The following is a 17,522-nucleotide window of genomic DNA, read 5'->3' on the forward strand; positions in this document are numbered from 1 at the left end:
AATAACTGTGTCATCATTAGTCACTGTTACCAGTCTTCAGTGGTTTTCTTTTAGTTACAAGATCAAGTACTCAATGACTTCTCTCTACAATCTGTTATCAACCTACAGATTTCATTTTTTCTGTCCGTGGGCCTTAGTCATGCCTACACTATTCTCCTCACCTCTACAGAGCCTTCCACGTCAATGAAGACCTTGCTCTAAGCTCTTCTTTCCCCAAGCCTTTTGTGAACAAATGTAGTTCAGAAGAATTTCTGCCCCCTTTAAGTTCCTGGAGCATTTTATTTTTTATTGTGAAGAGTGTTCCAAGTTCAAGGGCTGTGTTTTACCAATCACAACTATTGTTGAGCTTCTCCTGCTAAAGGCAAAGTACTAGGGTCAGGATTTATTAATGACTTGCTGATATCTTATATTAATGTCCATTTATTTATGTGCAAATCACTGAGATACATATTCTTACACTCATTAAGATTTTTACTTCAATTCTCAGTATCTCTGTTTCCTCTCCTGTAAAATGAGGTTTAATAGAACTTACCTCATTGGGTTGTTTGGGGGACTAAAGAAGATAGTACTTCTGACATGGTATTGTCTCAACAAGTATTAGTTATCATTATTTTACATATTTACATGTTTTATGTTATTCTTTCAGTTACCCTGTGGGATAAGTATTATAATCTCTATTTTATAGAAGAAAAAACCTAAAGCTTATAATGGTTAGGGAACTTGTTTTAGAGTCTGGCTTAGTTTTCTAATTTGTCTGACTTTGGAGCCTGTTCTATTAGTAAGTGTTCTCGCTGGCTTTCGATTTTTTTTTTTTTTTGACCATGACCCACAGTGAGAAAAATGCTTTACCTTGCAACCTAGTAAATGAGTAGATGTAGATAATATGCAAAACTGAAACAAAAGATGCTCAAAACAGTTTTACTATTTGCAACGCCCTCTGTTTTCAAAATTCTGTTTCATTTCAAAAATACTGGTTACAACCCCCTACATTCATTCACATACTAACAGATATGATTTGCGGTTAGAAAACACTGCTCTACAGTTTACCGATGAATGAATTAGTGAACAGATATGTAATAATGTGGGCAAAATAATGCAGACATTTGAATTGTAATCTTTCAGTGGAAGAGACAGTGCCACATCTTCAGACATGGTAGCAGTGTAGTTTTACATATGGTCATTCTCGTTATAGGAACTTCACTTAGCCTGAATCTAACCAGCCCCACACCCATACACTTCTCAGCTATGCCTTTACTCACTGTAAGACACGGAGTCTCCTTTCATTAAAGCAGAGCTGATGGTTTTTTCAATTAGTAAAGTATTTGTTCCTCTTCTTTCTCTTCTGTTATGAATTCTTACAGTGACGTTTATTGTAGTGATAGTGATATTTCAGCCATATGTATTTGTTTGTCATTCATTCAGCAAGCACAAAATGAGAATAAGTATTTACATGTAAGTCTAGGATGTTGCTAGGCTCTGGGAAAGCAATTTGTAAGAGATTTTCCTTACCATCTAGGCAGTAAGACAGTGAGGTCATAGAGGAGTGACTTGGTTAAAAGCAGAATAGAAAAAACTTTTCTTTTCTCTCTCTAAAATGGTTTATTTATTTTAAAATTCATTAATTCATTCCATCCATTCATTCAAGGGGTATTTATTGAATAGTTATCCTATGCCAGCCACTATGCTAGGCCTTAGGGTTAAAATGGTCAGAAAACAGGAACTCTTGGAGTGTGCAGTCTATGGGGAAGATAAGCATTAATCAATTTATAACTGAAATAACAATATACATTATATATGTTATATGTAATATATATTATGATAATATTACAGACACTAATAATGATAAACTACGTGTTGTGAAAGAAAGGGCCCAGTGTGCTGAGTGTCGTGTGTGGGATGGGGGTGAGCTGAGATCTGGAAAATGAGCAGTCATTAAGATTTGTGGTGGAGGGTAGAGCCCAGCAAGTCCGCTGGTGAATACAAAGCCCTGTGGTAGGAAGTACCTTAGCACATTTGCAAGCTGAAAGCAGGGAGATTAAAAGACAAAGAGTAAGGAGATTATTTTTCTTAAATATTGGGGTTTTTTCTTCTTTGAATGTGAGAGGAGTTTTGTCTAAAAAATCTAAATACCTATCTAAATAAAAAATTAAAAGCTTCACCATGTCAGTATATATAAATGTAGGGAATAACCACCTTACTGTCTCTTTCAGAGAAGCTCAAACACTCTGTCTTCAATATGTTAAGCTCTGAAATCTCCTCTATGAACCACCAGGAAAATGGTTTCTACGTGTTTACCAGGGCAGGGAAATGATTAGGCCCACCTAAGCAAAATGCAGTTTGAACCTGCACCAAATGGCTTTTCCCTTTTCCAGAAAATGCCCGACACAAAGGAACCACTTGGTGGATGTCGGTTCAGTCAGTGACTGTTTTTAGCCTATGCGCTACCCCGCTGAGCTCCCAGAGGAGGAGTGTAATGCCACAGCAGATCATCTGGCAGACATATACAATAGACGGAAATATCATCACATTTCCCCAGGTTCTGGTAAACTGAGGAAGTGTGAAGAATTTTTTAAGTACAGTAGGTGTGAATGTCCTTATTTGTAAGACTGATTTTTTTTTTTTTTTTTTTTACTTTTGCCAGTGTTAGACTTCATAATCTTGTTAAGATATTCTTTAAGCATAACTAGCCCTCAAGATGCTTAGTTTATTACTAGGGTTTAACAGGTACACAATTAGGAATAAATCAGTTTTGGGGATATTTGAAGAGTAAAGAAGAATATAATTTCAAAGGTTTTACTAATGATAAAAATCTAATCTTCTAAAATTCAATAACTTCTTAAAATTTCATCTTCTACTTTAATCTCCTAAATAACTAAAATATATTTTTTTAGGGAAAAATAATATAGTATAATTCACATTATATTTCTAAAGAGGACAAGACAAATTTACTCTCTGCTCCATACTTTCGTATTCATATTATTTTATTTAATTATCTCGTAGACCTAATAGCCTTATATTTTCTGATGACAAAACTGAGGCACAGAGTGGTTCTGTAGCTTGTCTTGATCATCCAGCCTGTAGGTGTGAATATCTTGGTTAACCTCAGGTCCATTGGACTCAAATTGATACCCTAGCCATCGATTCCATATTAACAATGTATTGCTTAATGTACTAATGCCCCTAAATTGTACACTTAAAAATAGTTGAAATGGTAAATTTTATGTTACGCATATCAACACACAAAAAAATTGGCAAAGGAGCTGAATAGACATTTCTGCAAAGAAGATGTACCAATAGCCATAAGCACAAATGAATATATATATGCTCAACATCATTAGCGATTAGGGGAATGCAAACCAAAAACACAAGGTAGCACTTTACACTAGCTAGGATGGCTGTAATTAAAATGACAGATAATAAGTGTTGGTGAGAATGTGGAGAAATTGTAACTCTCCTGCACTGCTGATGGGAATGTGAAAATGGTGCAGCGCTTTTGGAAAATAGTCTTGACAGTTCTCCAACAGTTAAACATAGAATTACCATATGACCCAACAATCCACTGCTAGGTATATATCCAATAGAAATGAAGTCATATATCTCCACAGAAGCTTGTATATGAATGTTCATAGCAACAGTGTTCATAATGGTCAAAACATGGAAACAACCCAAATATCCATCAAATGATGAAATGGATAAGCAAAATTTGAGATTTCCAATTCTAAAACAAAAGGAAACACAAAAACCCCACAACGCATTGCAAAGCAAACGGACTATGGGAGCCCATTGTTTTTAAAAACAATTCAAATACAGTATTGTTTAAAAGGAGGTAATAATTTTTGTATAAACTATTTCCCTTAATTTGTTCTTCAAATTCAGATCTTTTTGAACATTGATTTTTATCTATACCTGTAATTTCTAGACAATAAACCCGATTTCTAAAATGTCCCCTAAAATTAATTAATTAATTTCTTCTACTTTTTAAGCTATCATTCTCCTTCCCTTTATAGTAAATCAAAATCCATACTAAACCTGTAAGTATTCAAATCAAAGATGAAAAAAACCAGTATTCTGAGGTATTTCCCAAAAACCCACATTTGTTTAAAACAACGTCGGTATAGGATGATACCATATGTGATGAAAATTCTCTCACATAATTTCCCCTTGATTTTCTTTCTTTTGTATGTTCCATTTCCTTTTACCCTTTAAAATTATTTTAAGACAATATAAGTACATAAAATGGAGTAATATAAAAACGTCTGTGTACTAACACAATATCTTAAAATTTTCTCATATTTGCCTCGTATATTTTTATTAATAAAAATTATAGATAAAGTTTGTCCTGCTTGTTGCCCTTACTAGTTTTAGTCTCTCCTTCCCTTCCTAGGGCACCCACTTTCAAGAATATAGTATGTATTTGTCTAGTTCATGCTTTTATACAACACCTTTTTTCTTACATCTGCATGTATGTATCCATGACCAATGAACAATAATACATTTGGTTATTGTTAATATTAATACATCTCCCATATCATTCAAAAATTATTATTTTCTCAGCATTCTTTTTTTTCAGCATTCTTTTTGAGATATCTTCTTGTTGATATATTTCATTTAGTTTAATAATTTGATCCATAATATTTCATCCTATGAATATATACCACAATTCATATATCCATTCCCCTGCTGATGGATAGAAAACTCTTTTCTATTTATTATAAACAATGATACAGGACACATGGTTGTATATGTCTCTTTGTTCTCTGGGAGTATATGCCTTGATATTTTAAAAAATCATTTTGCATTACGGTATGCCTAGTGTGCATGGTTTAATAGTGAAATAGTATGGGAAAACATTTATTGGACAGTATAGTCTCTTCTGCACCCTTCTCTACCTTTAGTTTTGCTTCCCAAGTGCCATTACTTTAAATTGGATTGCTTTTAATTTTTCTGGCAGGTCACCTTTATATTTCTAAAAATAATATGCTTATGGCATATGAAATGTAGACGTTATTTACTGATTTCTGGCTATAATGAGGATTTATTTATACACATACTTTTTCTCCCCTTCTTTCCCCATGCTCCTACCATATATAGTTTGTCACATTTTTCAATTCCTTCAGTAATCACTCTGCAACCTCAGAAGAATCTTCTTAAACTCCATTTCTTGTTCAACGAAATAGAGACTGTTTCTTGGAGCTCCCCTTCCCCCATTTTTTCTTTTTAATAAAATAAAGACATTAGCACTCTTACCCTTCCCTCCATTTCTCCCTCCACTTCCCAATCTCTGTCAACTGTAACTTTACACTTTTACTTAAGTCAGGGTTGATAATATGTTCTGTGCTATAATTTGTCTATGGGTTCATTTTAAAAAATAAAAAACCCAGTAAACTGCATTTGCATGAGTATGTAAATATTGTTCCTTGCAGAAGCAAGTAATATGTGATTATATTACCACACTTTTTGGTGGTTCCAGTGTCACAGGAGAATGTTTTTCAAAAAAATTTTAGAAACATTCCACCCTGTTCATTTAAATTGTGCCAAATTTTACTTGGCTTCATTTTTAGTTTTTATGTTTTGTTTTGTGTTTGTTTTGCTTTTTCTGGAGTTTCAAATTGCTTCTTTAAAAAAAAATTTTTTTTAAACTTCTGTGTGCTGATATTATATAAGCTTCTTCACTGAGACCTGTTCCCAGGGCACCCTGTCCAGGAAACCCTTTATCCTCCTGCTGCAATCTGGATTAGGCCTTTTCTAAAATTGCTGCAAGCCATCACTCTGAATTTTCCCTTAACTGGTTTCTAACGGATACTGTTTTCTAGATATTTTTCCCTTCCTCCTTATTGATTAACTAATTCCTTATATGACCTGCCAGGAAATATTGTGTAAGTCGGAATCTGTGCATGCCTGAAATTCTCTTTATTGTGCCTTCCTCGCTTGATAGTTTGGTGGAATATCAATTTCCAGGTCGACGAGCCTTTCCAATAAAACTTTGAGACAATTCCTGCCTTATCATTTAGCATCAGTATCACTTCTGAGAAGTCAGATGCCATTCTGATTTTTACTCCTCACTGGTTACTTGCAGATTTGTGACTTGTAAAATATCCTCCCCATTATTGATGTTCTAAAATTTTAGAGATAGATCTAAATCTATTTAGGGGGGTTCTTTTTCATGTAACTTTGTCCTCATGTGAAGACACTTTTGATTCCATGTCTCCTGTCAACTCTAAGCAATTATATTATTTCTTTGATAACTTCCTCTCCTCTTATTTTTTTGGATCTCTTTCTAGAATCTGTATTAGATGGATGTTGAACCCTCTGCATAGATCTTCTATATTTCTTATCACTTCTCTAATATGTTTGTTTCACGTTTGAGACCTTGCCGTACCCTGTTTTTTCAGTGCTTCTATTAAACATTTATTTGCTATTTATATTTGTAAATTTCCAAATATTCATTTTCATTTTATTCTGTTCTGGTTTTATGCATGCAATATTTTCTTAAGTCTTACTAGAAATACAAATTTAGAGGATCATTGTTTGTTTTAGAAATTCTCTTTTCTTTTATTCCCTGAATTCTCTGTTTCTGCTAGGATCATGTTCTCCTCCTATTTATCTTGGCTTTATTTTTTTTTAATCTCACAATTTCCCCATATATCTAGAAACCCTTTGTTTTTCTTTCATGTTTAAGAATAAAATAATAGGCTGACTGGAAAAGCATGATGCACATAAGCAGGGATTGTTGGCCTAAATGGGTGGACAGGGCTCTGGCTAGATGAGGAGAGATATGGTCATAGACACCAGTACCTCACAGCTGCTAGATTCCTCCCCAGATAATGTCCTTTTTTTTTTGTATTTATTTATTTAACATCTTTATTGGAGTATAATTGCTTTAAAATGGTGTTCTAGTTTCTGCCTTACAGCAAAGTGAATCAGCTATACATACACACACATCCCCATATCTCCCCCTTCCTGTGTCTCCCCCCAAAGCTCCCTATCCCACCCCTCTAGGCAGTCACAAAGCACCAAGCTGATCTCGCTGTGCCATGCGGCCGCCTCCCACTAGCTGTCTATTTTACATTTCGTAGTGTATATATGTCCATGCCGATCTCTGACTTTGTCCCAGCTTATCCTTCCCCCTCCCTGTGTCCTCAAGTCCATTCTCTACATCTGGGTCGTTATGCTTGTCCTGCCCCTAGGTTCTTCAGAACCTTATTTATTTTCTATTTAATTCCATATATATTGTTAACATACGGTATTTGTTTATCTCTTTCTGACTCACTTCACTGTATATGACTATAGGTCCATCCACTTCACTACAAATAAATCAATTTTGTTTCTTTTTATGGCTGAGTAATATTCCATTGTATATATGTGCCACATCTTCTTTATCCATTGATCTGTCCATGGACACTTAGGTTGCTTCCATGTCCTGGCGATTGTGAATAGAGCTGCAATGAACATTTTGGTACATGACTCTTTTTGAATTATGGTTTTCGCAGGGTATATGCCCAGTAGTGGAATTGCTGGTTCGTATGGTAGGTCTCTTTTTAGTTTTTTAAGGAACCTCCATACTGTTCTCCATAGTGGCTGTATCAATTTACATTCTCACCAACAGTGCAAGAGGGTTCCCTTTTCTCCAAACCCTCTCCAGCATTTATTGTTTGTAGATTTTTTGATGATGGCCATTTTGACTGGTGTGAGGTGATACCTCATGGTAGTTTTGATTTGCATTTCTCTCATGATTAGTGATGTTGAGCATTCTTTCATGTGTTTGTTGGCAGTCTGTATATCTTCTTTGGAGAAATGTCTGTTTAGGTCTTCTGCCCATTTTTGGATTGGGTTGTGTGTTTTTTTGATATTGAGCTGCATGGGCTGCTTGTAAATTTTGGAGATTAATCCTTTGTCCATTGATTCATTTGCAAATATTTTCTCCCATTCTGAGGGTTGTCTTTTGGTCTTGTTTATGGTGTGCTTTTCTTTTTTTTTAACATCTTTATTGGGGTATAATTGCTTTACAATGGAGTGTTAGTTTCTGCTTTATAACAAAGTGGATCAGTTATACATATACATATGTTCCCATATCTCTTCCCTCTTGCATGTTCCTCCCTGCCACCCTCCCTATCCCACCCTTCAAGGTGGTCACAAAGCACCAAGCTGATATCCCTGTGCTATACGGCTGCTTCCCAGTAGCTATCTACCTTACGTTTCGTAGTGTATATATGTCCATGCCTCTCTCTCGCTTTGTCACAGCTCACCCTTCCCCCTCCCCATATCCTCAAGTCCGTTCTCCAGTAGGTCTGTGTCTTTATTCCTGTCTTACCCCTAGGTTCTTCATGACATTTTTTCTCTAAAATTCCATATATATGGGTTAGCACACAGTATTTGTCTTTCTCTTTCTGACTTACTTCACTCTGCATGACAGACTCTAGGTCTATCCACCTCATTACAAATAGCTCAATTTCGTTTCTTTTTATGGCTGAGTAATATTCCATTGTATATATGTGCCACATCTTCTTTATCCATTCATCCGATGATGGACACTTAGGTTGTTTCCATCTCCGGGCTATTGTAAATAGAGCTGCAATGAACATTTTGGTACATGACTCTTTTTGAATTATGGTTTTCTCAGGGAATATGCCCAGTAGTGGGATTGCTGGGTCATATGGTAGTTCTATTTGTAGTATTTTAAGGAACCTCCATACTGTTCTCCATAGTGGCTGTACCAATTCACATTCCCACCACCAGTGCAGGAGTGTTCCCTTTTCTCCACACCCTCTCCAGCATTTATTGTTTCCAGATTTTTTGATGATGGCCATTCTGACTGGTGTGAGATGATATCTCATTGTAGTTTTGATTTGCATTTCCCTAATGATTCGTGATGTAGAGCATTCTTTCATGTGTTTGTTGGCACTCTGTATATCTTCTTTGGAGAAATGTCTATTTAGATCTTCTGCCCATTTTTGGATTGGGTTGTTTGTTTTTTTGATATTGAGCTGCATGAGCTGCTTGTAAATTTTGGAAATTAATCCTTTGTCAGTTGCTTCATTTGCAAATATTTTCTCCCATTCTGAGGGTTGTCTTTTGGTCTTATTTATGGTTTCCTTTGCTGTGCAAAAGCTTTGAAGTTTCATTAGGTCCCATTTGTTTTTGTTTTTATTTCCATTTCTCGAGGAGGTTGGTCAAAAAGGATCTTGCTGTGATTTGTCATAGAGTGTTCTGCCTATGTTGTCTTCTAAGAGTTTGATAGTTTCTGGCCCTACATTTAGGTCTTTAATCCATTTTGAGCTTATTTTTGTGTATGGTGTTAGGGAGTGATCTAATCTCATACTTTTACATGTACCTGTCCAGTTTTCCAGGCACCAGTTATTAAAGAGGCTGTCCTTTCTCCACTGTACATTCCTGCCTCCTTTATCAAAGATAAGGTGACCATATGTGCGTGGGTTTATCTCTGGAATTTCTATCCTGTTCCATTGATCTTTCTGTTTTTGTGCCAGTACCATATTGTCTTGATTACTGTAGCTTTGTAGTATAGTCTGAAGTCAGGGAGCCTGATTCCTCCAGCTCCGTTTTTCTTTCCCAAGATTGCTTTGGCTATTCGGGGTCTTTTGTGTTTCCATGCAAATTGTGAAATTTTTTGTTCTAGTTCTGTGAAAAATGCCAGTGGTAGTTTGATAGGGACTGCATTGAATCTGTAGATTGCTTTGGGTAGTAGAGTCATTTTCACATTGTTGATTCTTCCATTCCAAGAACATGGTATATCTCTCCATCTATTTGTATCATCTTTAATTTCTTTCATCAGTGTCTTATAATTTTCTGCATACAGGTCTTTTGTCTCCTTAGGTAGGTTTATTCCTAGATATTTGATTCTTTTTGTTGCAGTGGTAAATGGGAGTCTTTTCTTGTTCTCACTTTCAGATTTTTCGTAATTAGTGTATAGGAATGCAAGAGATTTCTGTGCATTAACTTTGTATCCTGCAACTTAACCAAATTCATTGATTAGCTCTAGTAGTTTTCTGGTAACATCTTTAGGATTCTCTATGTGTAGTATCATGTTATCTGCAAACAGTGACAGCTTTACTTCTTCTTTTCCAATTTGGATTCCTTTTATTTCCTTTTCTTCTCTGATTGCTGTGACTAAAACTTCCAAAACTATATTGAATAAGAGTGATGAGAGTGGGCAACCTTGTCTTGTTACTGATCTTAGTGGAAATGCTTTCAGTTTTTCACCATTGAGGATGATATTGGCTGTGGGTTTGTCATATATGGCCTTTATTATGTTGAGGTAAGTTCCCTCTATGCCTACTTTCTGGAGGGTTTTTATCATAAATGGATGTTGAATTTTGTCAAAAGCTTTCTCTGCATCTATTGAGGTGATCATATGGTTTTTCTCCTTCAATTTGTTAATATGGTGTATCACATTGATTAATTTGTGTATATTGAAGAATCCTTGCATTCCTGGCATAAACCCCACTTGATCATGGTGTATGATCCTTTTAATGTGCTGTTGGATTCTGTTTGCTAATATTTTGTTGAGCATTTTTGCATCTATGTTCATCAGTGATATTGACCTGTAGTTTTCTTTCTTTGTGACATCGTTGTCTGGTTTTGGTATCTAGGTGATGGTGGCCTCGTAGAAGGAATTTGGGAGTGTTCCTCCTTCTGCTATATTTTGGGAGAGTTTGGGAGGGATAGGTGTTAGCTCTTCTCTAAATGTTTGATAGAATTCGCCTGTGAAGCCATCTGGTCCTGGGCTTTTGTTTGTTGGAAGATTTTTAATCACAGTTTCAATTTCAGTGCTTGTGATTGGTCTGTTCATATTTTCTATTTCTTCCTGATTCAGTCTTGGCAGGTTGTGCATTTCTAAGAATTTGTCCATTTCTTCCAGGTTGTCCATTTTATTGGCATAGAGTTGCTTGTAGTAATCTCTCATGATCTTTTGTATTTCTGCAGTGTCAGTTGTTACTTCTCCATTTTCATTTCTAATTCTATTGATTTGAGTCTTCTCCCTTTTTTTCTTGATGAGTCTGGCTAATGGTTTATCTATTTTGTTTATCTTCTCAAAGAACCAGCTTTTAGTTTTATTGATCTTTGCTGTTGTTTCCTTCATTTCTTTTTCATTTATTTCTGATCTGATTTTTATGATTTCTTTCCTTCTTCTAACTTTGGGGTTTTTTTGTTCTTCTTTCTCTAAATGCTTTAGGTGCAAGGTTAGGTTGTTTATTCGAGATGTTTCCTGTTTCTTAAGGTGGGCTTGTATTGCTATAAACTTCCCCCTTAGAACTGCTTTTGCTGCATCCCATAGGTTTTAGGTCATTGTCTCCATTGTTATTTGTTTCTAGGTATTTTTTAATTTCCTCTTTGATTTGTGCAGTGATCACTTCGTTATTAAGTAGTGTATTGTTTAGCCTCCATGTTTTTGTATTTTGTATGGATTTTTTTCCTGTAATTGATATCTAGTCTCATAGCATTGTAGTTGGAAATGATACTTGATATGATTTCAATTTTCTTAAATTTACCAAGGCTTGATTTGTGACCCAAGATATCATCTATCCTGGAGAATGTTCCATGAGCACTTGAGAAGAAAGTGTATTCTGTTGTTTTGGGATGGAATGTCCTATAAATATCAATTAAGTCCATCTTGTTTAATGTATCATTTAAAGCTCATGTTTCCTTATTTATTTTCATTTTGGATGATCTGTCCATTGGTGAAAGTGGGGTGTTAAAGTCCCCTACTATGAATGTGTTACTGTCGATTTCCCCTTTTATGGCTGTTAGTATTTGCCTTATGTATTGAGGTGCTCCTATGTTGGGTGCATAAATATTTACAATTGTTATATCTTCTTCTTGGATCAAGCCCTTGATCATTATGTGGTGTCCTTCTTTGTCTCTTCTAATAGTCTTTATTTTAAAGTCTGTTTTGTATGATATGAGAATTGCTACTCCAGCTTTCTTTTGGTTTCCATTTGCATGGAATATCTTTTTCCATCCCCTCACTTTCAGTCTGTATGTGTCCTTAGTTCTGAAGTGGGTCTCTTTTAGACAGCATATATATGGGTCTTGTTTTTGTATCCATTCAGCCAATCTGTGTCTTTTGGTGGGAGCATTTAATCCATTTACATTTAAGGTAATTATCGATATGTATGTTCCTATTCCCATTTTCTAAATTGTTTTGGGTTCGTTATTATAGGTCTTTTCCTTCTCTTATGTTTCTTGTCTAGAGAAGTTCCTTTAGCATTTGTTTTAAAGCTGGTTTGGTGGTGCTGAACTCTCTCAGCTTTTGCTTGTCTGTACAGGTTTTTTTTTTTTTTTTTTTGCGGTACGCGGGCCTCTCACTGCTGTGGCCCCTCCCGTTGTGGAGCACAGGCTCCGGACGCGCAGGCTCAGCGGCCATGGCTCACGGACCCAGCCGCTCCGCGGCATGTGGGATCCTCCCGGACCGGGGCACGAACCCGTGTCCCCTGCATCGGCAGGCAGACTCTCAACCACTGCGCCACCAGGGAAGCCCTGTACAGGTTTTAATTTCTCTCTCAAATCTGAATGAGATCCTTGCTGGGTAGAGTAATCTTGGTTGCAGGTTTTTCTCCTTCATCATTTTCAGTATGTCCTGCCACTCCCTTCTGGCTTGCAGAGTTTCTGCTGAGAGATCAGCTGTTAACCTTATGGGGATTCCCTTGTGTGTTATTTGTTGTTTTTCCCTTGCTGCTTTTAATATGCTTTCTTTGTATTTAATTTTTGACAGTTTGATTAATATGTGTCTTGGTGCATTTCTCCTTGGATTTATCCTGTATGGGATTCTCTGTGCTTCCTGGACTTGATTAACTATTTCCTTTCCCATCTTAGGGAAGTTTTCAACTATAATCTCTTCAAATATTTTCTCAGTTACTTTCTTTTTCTCTTCTTCTTCTGGAACCCCTATAATTCGAATGTTCATGCATTTAATGTTGTCCAGAGGTCTCTGAGACTATCCTCAGTTCTTTTCATTCTTTTTTCTTTATTCTGCTCTGCAGTAGTTATTTCCACTATTTTATCTTCCAGGTCACTTATCCGTTCTTCTGCCTCAGTTATTCTGCTATTGATCCCATCTAGAGTATTTTTCATGTCATTTATTGTGTTGTTCATCATTGTTTGTTTCATCTTTAGTTCTTCTAGGTCCTTGTTAAATGTTTCTTGCATTTTGTCTGTTCTATTTCCAAGATTTTGGATCATCTTAGTATCATTATTCTGAATTCTTTTTCAGGTAGACTGCCTATTTCCTCTTCATTTGTTAGGTCTGGTGGGTTTTTTTCTTGCTCCTTCATCTGCTGTGTATTTCTCTGTCTTCTCATTTTGCTTATCTTACTGTGTTTGGGGTCTCCTTTTTGCAGGCTGCAGGTTCATAGTTCCTGTTGTGTTTGATGTCTGTCCCCAGTGGCAAAGGTTGGTTCAGTGGGTTGTGTAGGCTTCCTGGTGGAGGGGACTAGTGCCTGTGTTCTGGTGGATGAGTCTGGATCTTGTCTCTCTGGTGGGCAGGTCCACATCTGGTGGTGTGTTTTGGGGTGTCTGTGGACTTATTATGATTTTAGGCAGCCTCTCTGCTAATGGGTGGGGTTGTGTTCCTGTTTTGCTGGTTGTTTGGCATATGGTGTCCAGCACTGTAGCTTGCTGGTCGTTGAGTGAAGCTGGGTGCTGGTGTTGAGATGGAGATCTCTGGGAGATTTTCACCTTTTGATATTCTGTGGAGCTGGGAGGTCTCTTTTTCACCAGTGTCCTGAAGTTGGCTCTCCCGCCTCAGAGGCACAGCGCTGACTCCTGGCTGCAGCACCAAGAGTCTTTCATCCACACAGCTCAGAATAAAAGGGAGAAAAAGTAGAGAGAAAGAATTAGTAGAAGTAGGAAGAAAGAAAGAAAGAAAGAAAGGGAAGGAAGGAAGGAGGGAAAAAAGAAAGGAAGAAAGAAGAAAAGAAAAGAAAGAAATGAGGGAGGGATGGTGGGAGGAAGGAAGAGGGAAGGAAGGAAAAAAGAAAGAAATAAGATAAAGTAAAATAAAGTAATTAAATTAAAAAATAATTAGTAAAAAAAAAAAAAAAAAAACAGACGGATAGAACCTTAGGACAGATGGTGGAATCAAAGCTATTCAGACAAAATCTCACAGAGAAGCATATACATACACACTCACAAAAAGAGAAAAAGGGGAAAAAAATCATAAATCCTGCTCTCAAAGTCCACCTCTCCTGGAGGGAAGGAAGGAAAGAGAGAGAGAGAGAGCGAGAAAGAAGATAAAGTAAAATTAAATAAAGTTATTAAAATTAATTATTTAGAAAAAATAAATTAAGAAAAAAAAAAACAGACGGATATAACCCTAGGACAAATGGTGGAAGCAAAGCTATACAGACAAAATCTCACACAGAAGCATACACGTACACACTCATAAAAAGGGGAAAGGGGAAAAAAATCATAGATCTTTCTCTGGAAGCCCACCTCCTCAATTTGGGATGACTCGTTGTCTATTCATGTATTCCACAGATGCAGGGTACATCAAGTTAATTGTGGAGCTTTAATCTGCTGCTTCTGAGGGTGCTGGGAGAGATTTCCCTTTCTCTTCTTTGTTTGCACAGCTCCCAGGGGCTCAGCTTTGGATTTGGCCCCACCTCTGCGTGTAGGTCGCTGGAGGGCATCTGTTTTTTGCTCAGACAGGACGGGGTTAAAGGAGCCACTGATTCGGGGCTCTGGCTCACTCAGGCCAGGGGAACAGAGGGGCGCGGAGTGAGGGGCGAGCCTGTGGCGGCAGAGGCCGGCGTGACGTTGCACCAGCCTGAGGCCCGCTGTGCGTTCTCCCGGGGAAGTTGTCCCTGGATCCCAGGAACCTGGCAGTGGCGGGCTGCACAGGCTCCCCTGAAGAGGGGTGTAGATAGTGACCTGTGCTTGCACACAGGCCCCTTGGTGGCAGCAGCAGCAGGCTTAGTGTCTCCCGCCCACCTCTGGGGTCCGCGGTTCTAGCCGCAGCTCGCGCCCGTCTCAGGAGCTCCTTTTCTCCCATTCTAAGGGTTGTCTTTTGGTCTTGTTTATGGTGTGCTTTGCTGTGTGAAAGCTTTTAAGTTTCATTAGGTCCCATTTGTTTTTTTTTTGTTTCTATTTCCATTACACTAGGAAGTGGGAAAAAAAGGATCTTGCTATGATTTATGTCATAGAGTGTTCTGCCTGTGTTTTCCTCTAAGAGTTTGATAGTGTCTGGCCTTACATTTAGGTCTTTAATCCATTTTGTGTTGATTTTGTGTACGGTGTTAGCGAGTGTTCTAATTTCATTCTTTTACATGTAGCTGTCCAGTTTTCCCAGCACCACTTATTGAAGATGCTGTCCTTTCTCCACTGTACATTCCTGCCTCCTTTATCAAAGATAAGGTGACCATATGTGCGTGGGTTTATCTATGGGCTTTCTATCCTGTTCCATTGATCTATCTTTATGTCTTTGTGCCAGTACCATACTGTCTTGATTAGTGTAGCTTTGTAGTACAGTCTGAAGTCAGGGAGCCTGATTCCTCCAGCTCCGTTTTTCTTTCTCAAGATTGCTTTGGCTATTCGGGGTCTTTTGTGTTTCCAAACAAATTGTGAAATTTTTTGTTCTAGTTCATTGAAAAATGCCATTGGTAGTTTGATAGGGATTGCATTGAATCTGTAGATTGCTTTGGATAGTAGAGTCATTTTCACAATGTTGATTCTTCCAATCCAAGAACATGGTATATCTCTCCATCTGTTTGTATCATCTTTAATTTCTTTCATCAGTGTCTTAGAGTTTTCTGCATACTGATCTTTTGTCTCCTTAGGTAAGTTTATTCCTAGATATTTTGTTCTTTTTGTAGCAATGGTAAATGTGAGTGTTTGCTTAATTTCTGTTTCAGATTTTTCATAATTAGTGTATAGGAATGCAAGAGATTTCTGTGCATTAATTTTGTATCCTGCTACTTTACCAAATTCATTGATTAGCTCTAGTAGTTTTCTGGTAGCATCTTTAGGATTCTCTATGTATAGTATCATGTTATCTGCAAACAGTGACTGTTTCACTTCTTCTTTTCCAATTTGGATTCCTTTATTTCTCTTTCTTGTCTGATTGCTGTAGCTAAAACTTCCAAAACTATGTTGAATAATAGTGGTGACAGTGGACAGCCTTGTCTTGTTCCTAACCTTAGAGGAAATGATTTCAGTTTTTCACCATTGAGAATGATGTTGGCTGTGGGTTTGTCATATATGGCCTTTATTATGTTGAGGTAGGTTCCCTGCATGCCTACTTTCTGGAGGGTTTTTATCATAAATGGGTGTTGAATTCTGTTGAAAGCTTTCTCTGCCTCTATAGAGATGATCATATGGTTTTTCTCCTTCAATTTGTTAATATGGTTTATCACATTGATTGATTTGCATATATTGAAGAATCCTTGCATTCCTGGAATAAACCCCACTTGATCATGGTGTATGATCCTTTTAATGTGCTGTTGGATTCTCTTTACTAGTATTTTGTTGAGGATTTTGCATCTATGTTCATCAGTGATATTGACCTGTAGTTTTCTTTCTTTGTGACATCTTTGTCTGGTTTTGGTATCAGGGTGATGGTGGCCTCGTCGAATGAGTTTTGGATTGTTCCTTCCTCTGCTCTATTTCGGAAGAATTTGAGAAGGTTTAGTGTTAGCTCTTCTCTAAATGTTTGATAGAATTCGCTTGTGAAGCCATCTGGTCCTGGGCTTTTGTTTGTTGGAAGATTTTTAATCACAGTCTCAATTTCAGTGCTTGTGATTGGTCTGTTTATGTTTTCGATTTCTTCCTGATTCAGTCTTGGAAGGTTGTGCTTTTCTAAGAATTTGTCCATTTCTTCCAGGTTGTCCATTTTATTGGCATATAGTTGCTTGTAGTAATCTCTCATAATCCTTTGTGTTTCTGCAGTGTTGGTTGTTATTTCTCCTTTTTCATTTCTAATTCTGTTGACTTGAGTCTTCTCCCTTTTTTTCTCAATGCATCTGGCTAATGGTTTATCAATTTTGTTTATCTTCTCAAAGAACCAGCTTTTAGTTTCATTGATCTTTGCTGTTGTTTCCTTCATTTTTTTTTCATTTATTTCAGATCTGATGTTTATGATTTCTTTCCTTCTGCTAACTTTGGGGTTTTTTTGTTCTTCTTTCTCTTAGGTGTAAGGTTAGATTGTTTATTTGAGATGTTTGTTGTTTCTTGAGGTAGGGTTGTATTGCTACAAACTTCCCTGTTAGAACTGTTTTTGCTGCATCAGATAGGTTTTGGGTCATCCTGTTTTCATTGTCATCTGTTTCTAGGTATTTTTTGATTTTCTCTTTGATTTCTTCAGTGATCTCTCGGTTATTTAGTAGTGTATTGTTTAGCCTCCATGTTTTTGTATTTTGTATGGATTTTTTTCCTGTAATTGATATCTAGTCTCATAGCATTGTAGTTGGAAAAGATACTTGATATGATTTCAATTTTCTTAAATTTACCAAGGCTTGATTTGTGACCCAAGATATCATCTATCCTGGAGAATGTTCCATGAGCACTTGAGA

General features: G+C 36.9%; 1 protein-coding gene across 1 annotated transcript in view; it reads left to right on the plus strand.

The window, feature by feature from the left end:
- LEPR (leptin receptor) overlaps nt 1-17,522 on the plus strand; it is a 103,844-nt gene that overhangs the window by 76,349 nt on the left and 9,973 nt on the right. The gene's annotated exons all lie outside the window — the stretch shown is intronic.

This window comes from Phocoena sinus, chromosome 1 (assembly GCF_008692025.1).
Source record: "Phocoena sinus isolate mPhoSin1 chromosome 1, mPhoSin1.pri, whole genome shotgun sequence".
Taxonomy (NCBI): Eukaryota; Metazoa; Chordata; class Mammalia; order Artiodactyla; family Phocoenidae; genus Phocoena; species Phocoena sinus.